The 17,629-nt window shown below is 49.1% G+C and overlaps 1 protein-coding gene across 2 annotated transcripts in view; it reads left to right on the forward strand.

The window, feature by feature from the left end:
• Positions 1–17,629, forward strand: part of XXYLT1 (xyloside xylosyltransferase 1) — a 103,895-nt gene that overhangs the window by 1,492 nt on the left and 84,774 nt on the right. The window lies entirely within an intron of this gene.

Consider the following 17,629-nt stretch of genomic DNA (forward strand, 5'->3'; position numbering starts at 1 on the left):
CAGGGCGCTGGGGTGGCACTGGGCACTGAGGCGGGATGGCTGTGCCAGGCACAGGGCGCTGGGGTGGCACCGGGCGCTGGGGTTTGACGTCTGTGCCGGGCACAGGGCGCTGGGGTGGCACCGGGCACTGGGGTGTGACGTCTGTGCCGGGCATCGGGCGCTGGGGTGGCACTGGGCACCGAGGCGGGATGGCTGTGCCGGGCACGGGGCACTGGGGCAGGGGGGCAGCAGCACTGGGCGCTGGGGGCACCGGGCACTGAGGCGGGATGGCTGTGCTGAGTGCAGGGCGCTGGGGTGGCACCGGGCACTGGGGTGTGACGTCTGTGCCGGGCACAGGGCGCTGGGGTGGCACTGGGCACCGAGGCGGGATGGCTGTGCCGGGCACGGGGCACTGGGGCAGGGGGGCAGCAGCACTGGGCGCTGGGGGCACCGGGCACTGAGGCGGGATGGCTGTGCTGAGTGCAGGGCGCTGGGGTGGCACCGGGCACTGGGGTGTGACGTCTGTGCCGGGCACAGGGCGCTGGGGTGTGACGTCTGTGCCGGGCACCGGGCGCTGGGGTGGCACCGGGCGCTGGGGTTTGACGTCTGTGCCGGGCACAGGGCGCTGGGGTGGCTCTGGGCACTGAGGCGGGATGGCTGTGCCGGGCACAGGGCACTGGGGTGGCACCGGGCGCTGGGGTGTGACGTCTGTGCCGGGCACAGGGCGCTGGGGTGGCACTGGGCACTGAGGCGGGATGGCTGTGCCGGGCACAGGGCACTGGGGTGGCACCGGGCGCTGGGGTGTGACGTCTGTGCCGGGCACAGGGCGCTGGGGTGGCACTGGGCACTGAGGCAGGATGGCTGTGCCGGGCACAGGGCGCTGGGGTGGCACCGGGCGCTGGGGTGTGACGTCTGTGCCGGGCACCGGGCGCTGGGGTGGCACCGGGCGCTGGGGTTTTACGTCTGTGCCGGGCACAGGGTGCTGGGGTGGCACCGGGCACCGAGGCGGGATGGCTGTGCCGGGCACAGGGCGCTGGGGTGGCCTGGGCCAGCCCTGCCCGGGCACCCGAGGGCTGGTACCCGCAGTTCCGTTCCATGGGACTGTGCACCCCTCTTGGCAGATCCCCAGGAGCCAGTGCCCTGCCACTCTCCCACCCCAGGGCTTAGTCCCAGGTTCTTTGTCAGAGGGGCTGTCCGAAAGGGACAGGTGCCAGCTGCACGAGGGGATGGTGCTGCACACCCAATAACGAGCGACTATGCAGAGACCTTGTCTATAGAGAAGTCTTCTCCCGAGTCCCAGCCAGGGAGTGGGTGGGTCAGGCAGAGCAGGAGGGCTACTATCCCTTGGCTTTTTATTCATAGGTTTCAGAGTAACAGCCGTGTTAGTCTGTATTCGCAAAAAGAAAAGGAGTACTTGTGGCACCTTAGAGACTAACCAATTTATTTGAGCATGAGCTTTCGTGAGCTACAGCTCACTTCATCAGATGTATACCGTGGAAACTGCAGCAGACTTTATATATACACAGAGAATATGAAACAATACCTCCTCCCACCCCACTGTCCTGCTGGTAATAGCTTATCTAAAGTAATCGTCAGGTTAGGCCATTTCCAGCACAAATCCAGGTTTTCTCACCCTCCACCCCCCCACACAAATTCACTCTCCTGCTGGTGATAGCCCATCCAAAGTGACAACTCTTTACACAATGTGCATGATAATGAAGTTAGGCCATTTCCTGCACAAATCCAGGTTCTCTCACTCCCTCACCCCCCTCCAAAAACCACCCCCATACACACACAGACTCACTCTCCTGCTGGTAATAGCTCATCCAAACTGACCACTCTCCAAGTTTAAATCCAAGTTAAACCAGAACATCTGGGGGGAGGAGGGGGTAGGAAAAAACAAGAGGAAATAGGCTACCTTGCATAATGACTTAGCCACTCCCAGTCTCTATTTAAGCCTAAATTAATAGTATCCAATTTGCAAATGAATTCCAATTCAGCAGTTTCTTGCTGGAGTCTGGATTTGAAGTTTTTTTGTTTTAAGATAGCGACCTTCATGTCTGTGATTGCGTGACCAGAGAGATTGAAGTGTTCTCCGACTGGTTTATGAATGTTATAATTCTTGACATCTGATTTGTGTCCATTTATTCTTTTACGTAGAGACTGTCCAGTTTGACCAATGTACATGGCAGAGGGGCATTGCTGGCACATGATGGCATAAATCACATTGGTGGATGTGCAGGTGAACGAGCCTCTGATAGTGTGGCTGATGTTATTAGGCCCTGTGATGGTGTCCCCTGAATAGATATGTGGGCACAATTGGCAACGGGCTTTGTTGCAAGGATAAGTTCCTGGGTTAGTGGTTCTGTTGTGTGGTATGTGGTTGTTGGTGAGTATTTGCTTCAGGTTGCGGGGCTGTCTGTAGGCAAGGACTGGCCTGTCTCCCAAGATTTGTGAGAGTGTTGGGTCATCCTTTAGGATAGGTTGTAGATCCTTAATAATGCGTTGGAGGGGTTTTAGTTGGGGGCTGAAGGTGATGGCTAGTGGCGTTCTGTTATTTTCTTTGTTAGGCCTGTCCTGTAGTAGGTAACTTCTGGGAACTCTTCTGGCCCTATCAATCTGTTTCTTTACTTCCGCAGGTGGGTATTGTAGTTGTAAGAAAGCTTGACAGAGATCTTGTAGGTGTTTGTCTCTGTCTGAGGGGTTGGAGCAAATGCGGTTGTATCGCAGAGCTTGGCTGTAGACGATGGATCGTGTGGTGTGGTCAGGGTGAAAGCTGGAGGCATGCAGGTAGGAATAGCGGTCAGTAGGTTTCCGGTATAGGGTGGTGTTTATGTGACCATTGTTTATTAGCACTGTAGTGTCCAGGAAGTGGATCTCTTGTGTGGACTGGACCAGGCTGAGGTTGATGGTGGGATGGAAATTGTTGAAATCATGGTGGAATTCCTCAAGGGCTTCTTTTCCATGGGTCCAGATGATGAAGATGTCATCAATATAGCGCAAGTAGAGTAGGGGCTTTAGGGGATGAGAGCTGAGGAAGCGTTGTTCTAAATCAGCCATAAAAATGTTGGCATATTGTGGGGCCATGCGGGTACCCATAGCAGTGCCGCTGATCTGAAGGTATACATTGTCCCCAAATGTGAAATAGTTATGGGTAAGGACAAAGTCACAAAGTTCAGCCACCAGGTTAGCCGTGACATTATCGGGGATAGTGTTCCTGACGGCTTGTAGTCCATCTTTGTGTGGAATGTTGGTGTAGAGGGCTTCTACATCCATAGTGGCCAGGATGGTGTTATCAGGAAGATCACCGATGGATTGAAGTTTCCTCAGGAAGTCAGTGGTGTCTCGAAGGTAGCTGGGAGTGCTGGTAGCGTAGGGCCTGAGGAGGGAGTCTACATAGCCAGACAATCCTGCTATCAGGGTGCCAATGCCTGAAATGATGGGGCGCCCAGGAGTTCCAGGTTTATGGATCTTGGGTAGCAGATAGAATACCCCAGGTCGGGGTTCCAGGGGTGTGTCTGTGTGGATTTGATCTTGTGCTTTTTCAGGAAGTTTCTTGAGCAAATGCTGTAGTTGCTTTTGGTAACTCTCAGTGGGATCATAGGGTAATGGCTTGTAGAAACTCGTGTTGGAGAGCTGCCGAGCAGCCTCTTGTTCATATTCCGACCTATTCATGATGACAACAGCACCTCCTTTGTCAGCCTTTTTGATTATGATGTCAGAGTTGTTTCTGAGGCTGTGGATGGCATTGCGTTCCGCATGGCTGAGGTTATGGGGCAAGTGATGCTGCTTTTCCACAATCATCACAGGGCCTAATAACATCAGCCACACTATCAGAGGCTCGTTCACCTGCACATCCACCAATGTGATTTATGCCATCATGTGCCAGCAATGCCCCTCTGCCATGTACATTGGTCAAACTGGACAGTCTCTACGTAAAAGAATAAATGGACACAAATCAGATGTCAAGAATTATAACATTCATAAACCAGTCGGAGAACACTTCAATCTCTCTGGTCACGCAATCACAGACATGAAGGTCGCTATCTTAAAACAAAAAAACTTCAAATCCAGACTCCAGCGAGAAACTGCTGAATTGGAATTCATTTGCAAATTGGATACTATTAATTTAGGCTTAAATAGAGACTGGGAGTGGCTAAGTCATTATGCAAGGTAGCCTATTTCCTCTTGTTTTTTCCTACCCCCTCCTCCCCCCAGATGTTCTGGTTTAACTTGGATTTAAACTTGGAGAGTGGTCAGTTTGGATGAGCTATTACCAGCAGGAGAGTGAGTCTGTGTGTGTATGGGGGTGGTTTTTGGAGGGGGGTGAGGGAGTGAGAGAACCTGGATTTGTGCAGGAAATGGCCTAACTTCATTATCATGCACATTGTGTAAAGAGTTGTCACTTTGGATGGGCTATCACCAGCAGGAGAGTGAATTTGTGTGGGGGGGTGGAGGGTGAGAAAACCTGGATTTGTGCTGGAAATGGCCTAACCTGACGATTACTTTAGATAAGCTATTACCAGCAGGACAGTGGGGTGGGAGGAGGTATTGTTTCATATTCTCTGTGTATATATAAAGTCTGCTGCAGTTTCCACGGTATACATCTGATGAAGTGAGCTGTAGCTCACGAAAGCTCATGCTCAAATAAATTGGTTAGTCTCTAAGGTGCCACAAGTACTCCTTTTCTTTTTATTCATGTAACTCTGGAGTTTTATGTTATCCTTCTAAATGTTGAATCCCCCTTTTAAATCTTTTAGCGCTCTGGTCTCATGTGGCAGTGAGTCCCACAAGTTAATTCTGTGCCACAGAAAACATTGGATTTGAGTTTTAAATATGTTGTCTTTTAGTTTCTTTGGGTGGCCTGTGAGGGGCTGTTCCCCTTATTGAAATGCTGGCAACTGGGGAACCTCTCTGCCAGTTTCAGGCCCCTCCTGGATTGCTTCTAATGCCTGGCCCTCTCCTGCAGTGATCGGAAGGACTCCTGGGGCTGCTAGAACTGCCTGGCTGCCTAGCCTGAGGCTTCCTCACGCTGTGGTTGCTGGGCCCTGTCTGATGGCGACGCACCTTGTGTCCACGCTCAAATGTGCTCCCCGCAGCACATGGGATCGCCCCAGCATGTAGGCCGGACTCTCTCTGAGCAGGCCTAGCCACTGGGCAGGCTCCTTTCTGCCTGATACAGTGCCAGTGAGCCTGGCTGCGGGGGACACATCCCCAGCCGTGCAAACGTTCCTCTTCCTGCCATCTCACATGCCCCAGCACCTGGGCTCTGCTTCCCGTGCCTGGACGCACAGGCCTCACGCTGACCGGAAGCCCCTGAGAGAGGACTCATCTCTTCTGAGACCTGTCTGATTCCTCCGCTGGGGGGCTGCTGCCTGCTCTCCCATCGTTTGGGTTCGTTGGAGCTGTGACCGGCAGCGCTGGGGCCGGCTCTGGCCTGCCTAAGGAGGGTGCCGTGCCTACAGCAGGACACGGAAGAGGCAAGCTAGGAGGACTCGACATAGGAATGCACACGTGTGGATGGGGACTCGGGTCTCCCCCTCGTGTTCCGTCACTGCTGCTCCTAGCCCAGGTCTCTGGCAGCTTGGCCTCTCCAGCGGCGGCCTGGACCCACAGCAGAGTGTGGCCCCCTGAAAATCACTGCGACGGGGGCACGAAGACCCCATGGCAAGAAGACCCCTGTGCCCTGCTGCTTGGGGTTCTGTCCCTGACCATCTTGGCTAATAGCCATTGATGGCCCTGTCCTCCATGAACTCAGCTAATTGTTTTATTAACCCACTGATAGTCTTGGCCTTCACAACATCCCCTGGCAACGAGTTTCACAGACTGACCATGTACTGTGTGCAGAAATACTTCTTTTTCTTTGTTTTAAACCAGCTGCCTGTTAATTTCATTGGGTGGCCCCTGGTTCTTGTGTTGTTAGAGGGGGTAAGTAACATTTTCCTATTCGCTTTCTCTACAGCAGTCATGGTTTTTTGACCTCAGTCACATCCCCCGTAGTCGTCCCTTTTATAAGATGATCAGTCCCAGTCTTTTTAATCTCTCCGCCCAGGGAAGCTGTTCCACATCCCCTCATCGTTTGTGTTGCCCTTCTCTGTATCTTTACCAGTTTTAATATATGTTTTATGAGATGGGGCAACAAGAACTACATGCAGTATTCAAGGTGTGGAAATGTCATGGGTTTCTATCGTGGCATTATGATATTTTCTGTCTTATTGTCTATCCCATTCCTGATGGTTCTTAAATTTCTGTTCCCTTTTTTGACTGCCGCTGCCCATTGCATGGATGTTTTCAGAGAACTATCCACAATGACTCCAAGATCTCTTTCTTGAGTGGTAATAGCTAATTTAGACCCCGTCATTTGATATGTGTAATTGGGATTATTTTTTTCCAACTTGCATTATTTTGCATTTATCAATGTTGAATTTCATCTGCCGTTTTGTTGCCCAGTCACTCCGTTTTATGAGATCCCTTTGTAACTCCTCATAGTCTATTTAGGATAGGTAAGTCTAAAGGAATTTAGTATCTTCAAACTTTACAGCTTTACTGTTCACCCCCTTTTCCAGATCATTTATGAATATGGTGAACAGCACTGGTCCCAGTACAGATCCTTGAGGGACCCCACTATTTACTTCTCTCCATTGTGAAAATTAACCATTTATTCCTACCCGTTGTTTCCTATCTTTTAACCAGTTACTGATCCATGAGACTTCTTGTCCCATGACTGCTTACATTGCTTAAGAGCCTTTGTTGAGGGACCTTGTCAAAGGCTTTTTGAAAGTCCAGGTATCCTATATCCACTGGATCATCCTTGTTCACGTTTGTTGACCCCCTCAGAGAATTCTAATAGATTGGTCAGCACGATTTCCCTTTACAAAAGCCATGTTGACTCTTTCACAACATATTGTGTTTATCTATGTGTCTGATAATTCTGTTCTTTACTGTAGTTTCAACCAATTTGCCTGGTACTGAAGTTAGGCTGACCGGCCTCTAATTGGAGTCTTTTTTAAAAAGCAGTCACATTAGTTACCCTCCAGTCATCTGGCACAGAGGCCGATTTAAGCGATAGGTTACATACCAGTTAGTAGTTCTTCAATTTTATATTTGAGTTCCTTTAGAACTCTTGGGTGAATACCATCTCGTCCTACTTGTTGCTGTTTAATTTGTCATTTTGTTCCGAAACCTCCTCTATTGATACCTCAATCTGGGACAGTTTTTCAGACTTGTCTCCTAAAGTGAAAGGCTCAGGTGTGGGAATCTCCCTCTCATCCTCTGCAGCGAATACAGATGTAAAGAATTCATTTAGCTTTTCTGCAATGGCCTCAAGAGACTTGTGCTCTGTCAAGATGCCAAGTGCTCCTCATAATGCAATCACAGCTCTGACAAGCTGGTCCAACTAATTCCTCCACCGGTCAGTACAGCTACCCAGCCCAGGGCATGCAGCTGGAGAGCATGCAGTTTATTCGCAGTGAGTGCTGCCCGCTCCCGGGGCAGAGTCAGTGCCCTGGCATGTTCTGTAACTCTGTACTTCCTGGGTTTCAGAAGTGTGAGTTAATGCAGCGTTAAGGGTGCCCCATGGCCTTTTGTGCTCTTCCACAACGTCGACAAGTGCGGTTGACTGTCAGAGAATGGGCGCTCAGCGCTTCCTAGGAATCGGGCCCCTTCTGGTGCCTCCGGCTGATGGGTGAATACGCGGCTCGAGGGGAGAGGGGCAAAGCACAGCCTCGTCAAATGTAAATGAGAACCGGCCTGAGTTTCCTGTTTCATTCACTGGAGGATGAATGTGCTGGCTGACTTTGGGACACGATCAGTGCGTCAGTGCGTAAGGATCTTCCGGGGAGAAAACACCTGCTACTGAAGGGCTCTTTGATCTGGCGGAGAAAGGCAGAACTAGAACCAAGGGCTGGAAGCTGAAGCCAGACCAATGGAAATGAGTAATCCGGCACAGTGAGGGTGATTAGCCATTGGAACAAACTCCCCTGGGAAGTGGTGGATTCTCCAACTGTCTGTGACTTCAGACCCAGACTGGAGCCTTTCTGGAAGATGTTTTAGCCAAACCCAAGTTACTGGGCTCAGAGCAGGGGTGGCTGGGGGACATGCAGGGGCCTGTGCTCCACAGGAGGTCAGACTAAGGTCCGTTCTGGCCGCACGCTCTGAGTCGGAACGTGGCTAGCTGTGGAATGGGCACAGAGCAGAAGCATGAACGTAAGTGCTCAGAGGTTCCAGGAAGCTGCTGTCGCAGTAGAGAGACTTTCTCTCTGTCCGTCACTTTAAATGGAATGTTTCAAATGTATTTGAACAGTGTGGAATGCGCCTTCTTCTAATGAAATTAGAACAGAGCTGGTGAGATGTCATTCGCTCCTCTGATATTCCGAAAGCAAGATCCTCTTCTTTACAGACGCTTTTGGCTGAATAATTAATCATTGAGTAACCTGTGATCAAAGAATGCTGTTAGGAAATGACTACAGTTTGTTAAATCATTTTCCGTCTTGTTGGCTGGGGGCCCTGGGAACTGTAGATAGCTTTCAGCCCGCTCTGGCTGCTGAAAACACTGTGAAGAGGATAGTGGGGGATGCTGCATGCAGAGCCACCCGTCTGGACTCTGCTGACCTGGCTGGGTTCATGGGTATGGAAAACATAGAGCAAGAGAGAGAGACTGCCGGGGAGTTTGACTTGCTCCTTGCGTGCGTCCAGCACATGTTCCAGCTCCTTGACTGACATCTTAGCTAGGGCAGGGCCTTCCCTAAAGGATGAGTTGGGGGATGGTCATGCTGAGACTGAATCCCTGGGCTTTTGCACCTGATACTTGGGAATCCTGCATTCCTCAGCTACAGACGCACTTGCTTCTCAAAGCGCTGTAGTGCAAAAGGCAGCCGACTCCCCTGTGGCTGTGGGCAAGCTGCCTGCACAGAGCTGCAGCCCCTGCTCCTTTGACATAGGGGTGAGTTCCCCTCCTCCCAGGCCTGGGTGCTGAGGTCCTTATCGGTTCACAGATGGCAAGGCCAGCAGGGACCATTGTCATCATCTGACCTCCTGTACAGCACAGGTCAGAGAACTGCCCCACAAGAATGCCTAGAGCAGAGCATTCAGAAAAAAAATCCAGTCATCATTTCATAAAAATCATAGACTTGTAGGATTGGAAGAGACCTCGAGAGGACATCTAGTCCAGTCCCCTGCACTCAAGGCAGAACTGAATATTATCTTTTAGACCACCCTTGACAGGTTTTTGTCTAACCTGCTCTTAAAAATCTCCAATGATGGAGACTCCACAACCTCCCTAGGCAATTTATTCCCGTGCTTAACCACCCTGACAGTTAGGAAGTTTTTCCTAATGTCCAGCCTAAACCGCCCTTGCTGCAAGTTAAGCCCACTGCTTCTTGTCCTATCCTCAGAGGTTAAGAAAAACAATTTTTCTTCCTCCTCTTTGTAACAACTTTTTATGTACTTGAAAACTGTTATCCTGTCCCCCCTCAGGCTTCTCTTTTCCAGACTAAACAAACCCAGTTTTTTCAATCTTCCCTCATTGGTCATGTTTTCTAGACCTTTAATCATTTTTGTTGCTCTTCTCTGGACTTTCTCCAACTTGTCCACATCTTTCCTGAAATGTGGCACCCAGAACTGGACACAGTACTCCAGTTGAGGCCTAATCAGTGCGGAGTACAGCGGAAGAATTACTTCTCGTGTCTTGCTTACAACACTCTAGCTCTCAGAATGATGGGGGGGGGTGTTGTTTTTTTTTTGCAGCAGTGTTACACTGTTGACTCATATTTAGCTTGTGATTCACTATGACCCCCAGATCCCTTTCTGCAGTACTCCTACCTAGGCAGTCATTTCCCATTTTGTGTGTGTGCAACTGATTGTTCCTGCCTAAGTGGAGTACTTTGCATTTGTCCCTATTGAATTTCATCCTATTTACTTCAGACCATTTCTCCAGTTTATCCAGATCATTTTGAATTTTAATCCTATCCTCCAAAACACTTGCAACCCCTCCCAGCTTGGTATCGTCCACTAACTTTATAAGTGTACTCTCTATGCCATTATCTAAATCATTGCTGAAGATATTGAACAGAACCGGACCCAGAACTGATCCCTGCGGGACCTCACTCATTATGCCCTTCCCGCATGACTGTGAACCACTGATAACTACTCTCTGGGAACCGTTTTCCAACCAGTGTTGCACCCACCTTATAGTAGCTCCATCTAGGTTACATTCCCTAGTTTGGTTGTGAGACGGTCATGCGAGACAGTATGAGGTACTAAAATCAAGATACACCACGTCTACCGCTTCCCCCCATCCACAAGGCTTGTTACCCTGTCAAAGAAAGCACTCAGGTTGGTTTGACAGGATTTGTTCTTGACAAATCCATGCTGACTGTTACTTATTACCTTATTATCTTCTAGATGTTTGTAAATTGATTGCTTAATTATTTCCTCCATTATCTTTCCAAGCAGTAAAGTTAAGTTGACTGGTCTATAATTCCCCAGGTTGTCTTTGATTTCCCTTTTTGTAGATTGGCACTATATTTGCCCTTTTCTAGTCTTCTGGAATCTCTCCCACCTTCCATGACTTTTCAAAGATAATTGCTTATGGTTCAGATATCTCCTCAGTCAACTCCTTGAGTATTCTAGGACGCATTTCATCAGGCCCTGGTGACTTGAAGACATCTAACTTGTCTAAGTAATTTTTAACTTGTCCTTTCCCTATTTTAGCTTCTGATCCTACCTCATTTCCACTGCCGTTTGCTATGTTAGACGTCCAGTCACCACCAACCTTCTTGGTGAAAACTGAAACAAAAAGAGCATTTAGGACTTCCATCATTTCCACATTTTTTGTTATTGTCGTCCCCACCTCCTTGAGTAAACATCATCAGTGATGGAGGATCCACCATGACCGCTGGTAAATTGTTCCAGTGGTTAATTACCGTCACTTTTAGAAATTTACTTTATATTTCCAATCTGAATTTGTCTAGCTTCAACTTCCAGCCGTTGGAACGTGTTAGACCTTTCTCTGCTAGATTGAAGAGCCTGTCATCAAATATTAGTTCCCCATGTAGATACTTTAAGTCACCCCTTCATCTTCTCTTTGTTAAGCTAAATAGATTGAGCTCCTTGAGTCTGTCACTGGCAGTATGTGTTCTAATCCTCTGATCTCTGTTATGGCTCTTCTGTGAGCATAAACGCTGGCAAATGAAGTGTAAAAATATAATTAGGAAGGCCAAAAAAGAATTTGAAAAACAGCTAGACAAAGACTCAAAAATTAATAGAAACATTTTTTGTAAGTACATCAGAAGCAGGAAGCCTGCTAAACAACCAGTGGGGCCACTGGATGATTGAGATGCTAAAGGAGCACTCTGGAGAAACTAAATGAATTCTTTGCATCAGTCTTAATGGCTGAGGACCTGAGGGAGATTCCCAAACCTGAGCCATTCTTTTTAGCTGACAAATCTGAGGAACTGTCCCAGATTGAGGTATCATTAGAGGAGGTTTTGGAACAAATTGATAAACTAAACAGTAATAAGTCACCGGGACCAGATGGTCTTCCCCCCAAGAGTTCTGAAGGAACTCAAATGTGAAATTGCGGACTACTAACTGTAGTCTGTAACCCATCATTTAAATCAGCTTCTGTACCAAATGACTGGAGGATAGCTAATGTGATGCCAATTTTTAAAAAGGGCTCCAGAGGTGATCCCGGCAATTAGAGGCTGGTAAACCCGACTTCAGCATCAGGCAGACTGGTTGAAGCTACAGTAAAGAACAAAATTGTCAGACACATAGATGAACATAATTTGTTGGGGAAGAGTCAACATGGTTTTTGTAGAGGGAAATCATGCCTCACCAATCTCCTAGAATTCTTTGAGGGGATCAACAAGCATGTGGACAAGGGGGATCCAGTGGATATAGTGTACTTAGATTTTCAGAAAGCCTTTGACAAGGTCCATCACCAAAGGCTCTTAAGCAAAGTAAGCTGTCATGGGATAAGAGGGAAGGTTCTCTCATGGACTGGTGACTGGTTAAAAAATTGGAAACGAAGGGTAGGAATAAATGGTCAGTTTTCAGAATGGAGAGCAGTAAATAGTGGTGTCTCCCAGGGGTCTGTACTGGGCCCAGTCCTATTTAATAGAGTCATAAAAAGGGGTAAATAGTGAGGTGGCAACATTTGCAGATGATACAAAACAACTCAAGATAGTTAAGTCCCAGGCAGACTGCGAAGAGCTACAAAAGGATCTCTCAAAACTGGGTGACTGAGCAACAAAATGGCAGATGAAATTCGATGTTGATAAATGCAAAGGAATGCACACTGGAAAACATAATCCCAACTATACATATAAAATGATGGGGTCTAGATTAGCTGTTACCACTCAAGAAAGAGATCTTGACGTCATTGTGAATAGTTCTCTGAAAACATCCACTCAATGTGCAGCGGCAGTCAAAAAAGTGAACAGAACGTTGGGAATCATTAAGAAAGGGATAGAAAATAAGACAGAAAATATCATGTTGCCTCTGTAGAAATCCATGGTACGCCCACATCTTGAATACAGATGTGGTCGCCCCATCTCAAAAAAGATATATTGGAATTGGAAAAGGTTCAGAAAAGGGCAACAGAAATGATTAGGGGTGTGGAGTGGCTGCCATATGAGGAGAGATTAATAAGACTGGGACTTTTCAGCTTGGAAAAGAGACGACTAAGGGGGATATGATAGAGGTCTATAAAATCATGACTGGTGTGGAGAAAGTAAATAAGGAAGTGTTATTTACTCCTTCTCAAAACACATGAACTAGGGGTTGCCAAATGAAATTAACAGGCAGCAGGTTTGAAACAAACAAAAGGAAGTATTTTTTCCACACAACGCACAGTCAACCTGTGGAACTCTTTGCCAGAGGATGATGTGAAGGTCAAGACAAAACAGGGTTCAAAAAAGAACTAGATAAATTCACAGAGGATGGCTATTAGCCAGGATGGGCAGGGGTGGTGTCCCTAGCCTCTGTTTGCCAGAAGCTGGGAATGGGAAACAGGGGATGAATCACTTGGTAATTACCTGCTCTGTTCCTTCCCACTGAGGCACCTGGCATTGGCCACTGTCGGAAGACAGGATACTGGGCGAGATGGACCTTTGGTCTGACCCCAGTATGGCCATTCTTATGTTCTTAATCCTCTTTAGTTTATGAACATCCTTCCTGAATTGTGGACACCAGAACTGGACATAATATTCTAGCAAGGTTCACACCAGTACCAAATACAGAGGTAAAGTAACTTCTCTACTCCTACTCCAGATTCCCTTGTTTACGCATCCAAGGATCTCATTAGCTCTTTTGGTCACACTGGGAATTCATGTTCAGCCGATTTAAAACTCCCCTTCCCCCCAAGTCTTTGTAAGAGTCAGCTTCCCAGGATAGAGCACCCCATCCAGTAAGCATGGTCTACATTCATTATTCCTAGATGTGTACATTTAGAGTAGCCATATTAAAGACCATATTGTTTGCTTGTGTCCGGCTTACCAAGCAATGCCGATCGCTCTGACTCAGTGACCCGTCCTCTGCATTATTTACCACTCCCCTGATCTTTGTGTCATCTGCAAACTTTATCAGTGACGATTTTATGTTTTCTTCTAGGTCATTGATCAAAATTTTAAATCATTTAAATCATTTCAAATCAGGCAGTGATCCCTGGGGGACCCTGCTAGAAACACGCCCACACCCCAGAGCTTTGATAGGCACCCACGTTGCAGGCTGTTGAACAGCACGGGCCCTGGGGTCACTCACGTTGCACTGGATGTTCTTATTGCTTCCACGCTTAATTCAGCTGATCCAGCTCATGTGCTGTGCTCGCCGCCTATGAGGCTGGCTCCAGGTAGCATCATCTGTCACTTGGTCCAGCCTTAGGGAGTGAAAATGTGGCAGTTGCATGAGAAATGCCAGTGCAAAGGCAGCTGAACCTGAAAGAAGCTGAGCTCAGTGGAGAGGAATTTGAAACGCAGCTAGAGAAACCTTAAGAAAGCCAGGTTAATCTAAAGGCATAGCAAACCAGGAAGGATCACAGAGAACTCGGAGGGGAACCAGGCAGGGACAGTAGTTACTCCTGGGGGCATTCTGTGCCAAAAAAATAAAAATTCTGCGCACAATATTTTAAAATTCTGCAAATTTTATTTGTAAAAATAAATCACACCAGGTCCAATTATTTTGGTAATTTATTTCAAAATACCTGTCAGCAAATATGTCTGGCAATACAGACACACACAAAAATTTCCCCAGGAGTAGAGAGTTAAAGAAACCCCTATGACAACCCAGTTCCTGTTTGTCTTCCCTTCCCCACCAGCCCAGACACTCACACCCCTGCCCCTCCAGAGCCCAGCTGCTGCCCCCCCAGCCCAGACACTCTCACACTCTACCCTCCAGAGGCAAGATGCGGCGGGCCCCCCCTTCCACCCAATCCTCCTAGAGCCTAGGGATCCAGAGGGAATCATAGAATATCAGGATTGGAAGGGACCTCAGGAGGTCATCTAGTCCAACCCCCTGCTCAAAAGCAGGACCCATACCCAATTAAATCATCCCAGCCAGGGCTTTGTCAAGCCTGACCTTAAAAACTTCTAAGGAAGGAGATTCCACCACCTCCCTAGGCAACGCATTCCAGTGTTTCACCACCTTCCTAGTGAAAAAGTTTTTCTAATATCCAACCTAAACCTCCCCCCCTGCAACTTGAGACCATTACTCCTTGTCCTGTCCTCTTCCACCACTGAGAATAGTCTAGAACCATCCTCTCTGGAACCACCTCTCAGGTAGTTGAAAGCAGCTATCAAATCCCCCCTCATTCTTCTCTTCCGCAGACTAAACAATCCCAGTTCCCTCAGCCTCTCCTCATAAGTCATGTGTTCCAGACCCCTAATCATTTTTGTTGCCCTTCGCTGGACTCTCTCCAGTTTATCCACATCCTTCTTGTAGTGTGGGGCCCAAAACTGGACACAGTACTCCAGATGAGGCCTCACCAATGTCGAATAGAGGGGGACGGTCACGTCCCTCGATCTGCTCGCTATGCCCCTACTTATACATCCCAAAATGCCATTGGCCTTCTTGGCAACCAAGGGCACACTGCTGACTCATATCCAGCTTCTCGTCCACTGTCACCCCTAGGTCCTTTTCCGCAGAACTGCTGCCTAGCCATTCGGTCCCTAGTCTGTAGCTGTGCATTGGGTTCGTCCGTCCTAAGTGCAGGACCCTGCACTTATCCTTATTGAACCTCATCAGATTTCTTTTGGCCCAATCCTCCAATTTGTCTAGGTCCCTCTGTATCCTATCCCTGCCCTCCAGCATATCTACCACTCCTCCCAGTTTAGTATCATCCGCAAATTTGCTGTGAGTGCAATCCACACCATCCTCCAGATCATTTATGAAGATATTGAACAAAACCAGCCCCAGGACCGACCCCTGGGGCACTCCATTTGACACCGGCTGCCAACTAGACATGGAGCCATTGATCACTACCCGTTGAGCCCGACAATCTAGCCAACTTTCTACCCACCTTATAGTGCATTCATCCAGCCCGTACTTCTTTAACTTGCTGACAAGAATACTGTGGGAGACCGTGTCAAAAGCTTTGCTAAAGTCAAGATACAATACATCCACTGCTTTCCCTTCATCCACAGAACCAGTAATCTCATCATAGAAGGCGATTAGATTAGTCAGGCATGACCTTCCCTTGGTGAATCCATGCTGACTGTTCCTGATCACTTTCCTCTCATGTAAGTGCTTCAGGATTGATTCTTTGAGGACCTGCTCCATGATTTTTCCGGGGACTGAAGTGAGGCTTACTGGCCTGTAGTTCCCAGGATCCTCCTTCTTCCCTTTTTTAAAGATTGGCACTACATTAGCCTTTTTCCAGTCATCCGGGACTTCCCCCGTTCGCCACGAGTTTTCAAAGATAATGGCCAATGGCTCTGCAATCACAGCCGCCAATTCCTTTAGCACTCTCAGATGCAACTCATCCGGCCCCATGGACTTGTGCACGTCCAGTTTTTCTAAATAGTCCCTAACCACCTCTTTCTCCACAGAGGGCTGGCCATCTATTCCCTGTGTTGTGATGCCCAGCACAGCAGTCTGGGAGCTGACCTTGTTCGTGAAGACAGAGGCAAAAAAAGCATTGAGTACATTAGCTTTTTCCACATCCTCCGTCACTAGGTTGCCTCCCTCATTCATGGGTCCTGGGCTTGCAGGGAGTTTCCTTCGCGCTGCCGCCTTCTTCCTTCAGGGCGTGCTGGGATCTGCAAGTGCTGGGAACCTTCCGGTTTCCTCCCGCTCCCCTCGGCCTTGTCTTACGTTTGCGATCTGGGCTCTGCCCCTAGTGGTGGCCAACGTCTCTGCAGCCCATGGCTGTGGGGGAAAAGGGAAATTCTGCGCATAGAACATTAATTTCTGTGAAATTCTGCATTGCGCAGTGTTGCAGAATTCCCCCAGGAGTAAATAGCGTCGGGCAGTAGGGACTGCACCTAATTAGTCGTGGATATAAAGGCACAGGGGAGAAAAATGAAACTAGCAGAAAAGGTTTAAAGATGAGCCGACATCCGTGCAGGAAGCGGGTTCACAGGAGCAAGGCATGGCCCTGCCCTCACGCTGGCACGACTGGGTCACTCAGCGTCAGTTAGGCTGGGAAGCTCTTCGGGGTAGGGCCTGCAGTCGCAGAGGCTGGGAGCACACCGCAGGGCCCAGGGCACGGACCCCATGATCCCAGGGCCAGATCAGCAGCCTGCACTGGAGCGGGTGTCAAACGCCCAGAAGGTGGGAGAAGGTCCCCTGGAGGCCAGGCTGCTGGGAAGGAGCCATCCTTGCCGCCCGGCAGCAGGGGGCACTGGTGCACCGTGAGGCTGCACGGCAAAGCTGCCAGGCAGCCAGAGAGGAACCAGAGGAGTTTGTTGCAAGTGTCTCGGTGGCTGGGTAGAAGGACCCTGCGAGTGCCAGGCCCCTCCTTCCCCAGCTGCTTCCTCCAGCGCCCTGGCTCTGCTCTATTTTTGGAGGTTTTGCTGGATTTTTATTGTTTGTTTCTGTTGAAAGTTCTTGAGGGCGAGCGTTTCCGGCCTGCCGGGCTCCGACGCCCCCGGGCTGCCAGCCCTGCCTTGCCCCCAGGATACGGCTGACGGCGCTGCGTTCTCCACAGCGCCGCGCTCCCATTCTGGAACTGCAGGGCTGGTGCGCCATCCCCGTGGCCGTGCGGCTCCCTTGGCTGCAGTCAGGCTGGCCTCCTCCAGGGAGCGCTGCCCGCGGCTGGGTTAGCACAGATTTATTTGTAAAGAAAAGCTGATGTGAAAGCTGCAGAGCCGTGCTTGTCTTTGCCTCCTCCCGGCAGTGCGGTGCAGAGGGGCAGACGTGCGCATGTCTTGGACTTAACAATAACCCAGTGAACCATTCCCATGTCTTGTCATCAGAGTTACCCATTTTCTAATTGCCAGAGCTATTTTTGCTTTAAAACAGAGCTTGTTCTCCCAGCCTATCACAGGGAAGCATCACTGTGATCTGACGTTTGTTACCAGCTGTGCTGCTTGCTGGCTTTGCAGCCCTGGGCAGGTAGCTTCCACTCTCTGTGCTTTGCTTTCCCCATCTGTAACCTGTGGATAATAACGCCCTTACTGCCGAGTTCGGCACTGGACCAGAGAGGAGTATTCCC

This window comes from Eretmochelys imbricata, chromosome 9 (genome assembly GCF_965152235.1).
Source record: "Eretmochelys imbricata isolate rEreImb1 chromosome 9, rEreImb1.hap1, whole genome shotgun sequence".
Classification (NCBI taxonomy): Eukaryota; Metazoa; Chordata; order Testudines; family Cheloniidae; genus Eretmochelys; species Eretmochelys imbricata.